The sequence below is a fragment of the Neovison vison genome, unplaced genomic scaffold (assembly GCF_020171115.1).
Source record: "Neovison vison isolate M4711 unplaced genomic scaffold, ASM_NN_V1 Scaffold_153, whole genome shotgun sequence".
NCBI lineage: Eukaryota > Metazoa > Chordata > Mammalia > Carnivora > Mustelidae > Neogale > Neogale vison.
In genome coordinates this window covers 25,001-25,517 of record NW_025334942.1, presented here as the reverse complement: position 1 = coordinate 25,517, position 517 = coordinate 25,001, and positions in this window count along the sequence as shown.

Here is a 517-nt window from a genome sequence, read left to right as displayed (position 1 = left end):
CCGCCTCCCCGCCCCCCCGCCCCCCCCGCCTCCCCGCCCTCCCCCCGCCTCCCCGCCTCCCCGCCTCCCGCCTCCCTCCTCCCTCCTCCCTCCTCCCTCCTCCCTCCTCCCTCCTCCCTCCTCCCTCCTCCCTCCTCCCTCCTCCATCCTCCATCTCCCACCTCAGTCTGGCCTGAATTCCCTCCATCCGTGGCTGGACCATCTGGTCGACCTGTTAGGGTTACTAGAAAGGCGAAGGCGACCACTGGGCGCTTGGGTGGCTCGGTGGGTTAAGCCGTTGCCTTCGGCTCAGGTCATGATCTCAGGGTCCTGGGATCGGGTCCCGCATGTGGCTCTGCTCAACAGGGAGCCCGCTTCTCTCTCTCTCTCTCTCTCTCTCTCTCTCTCTCTGCCTGCCTCTCCATCTACTTGGGATCTCTGTCAAAAAAATAAAATCTTTAGAAAAAAAAAAAAAAAAAAAGGCGACCACCAAGCGGGCAGGCAGCGCCCCAAAAGCGGCAGCACTGCGGTGGACCCG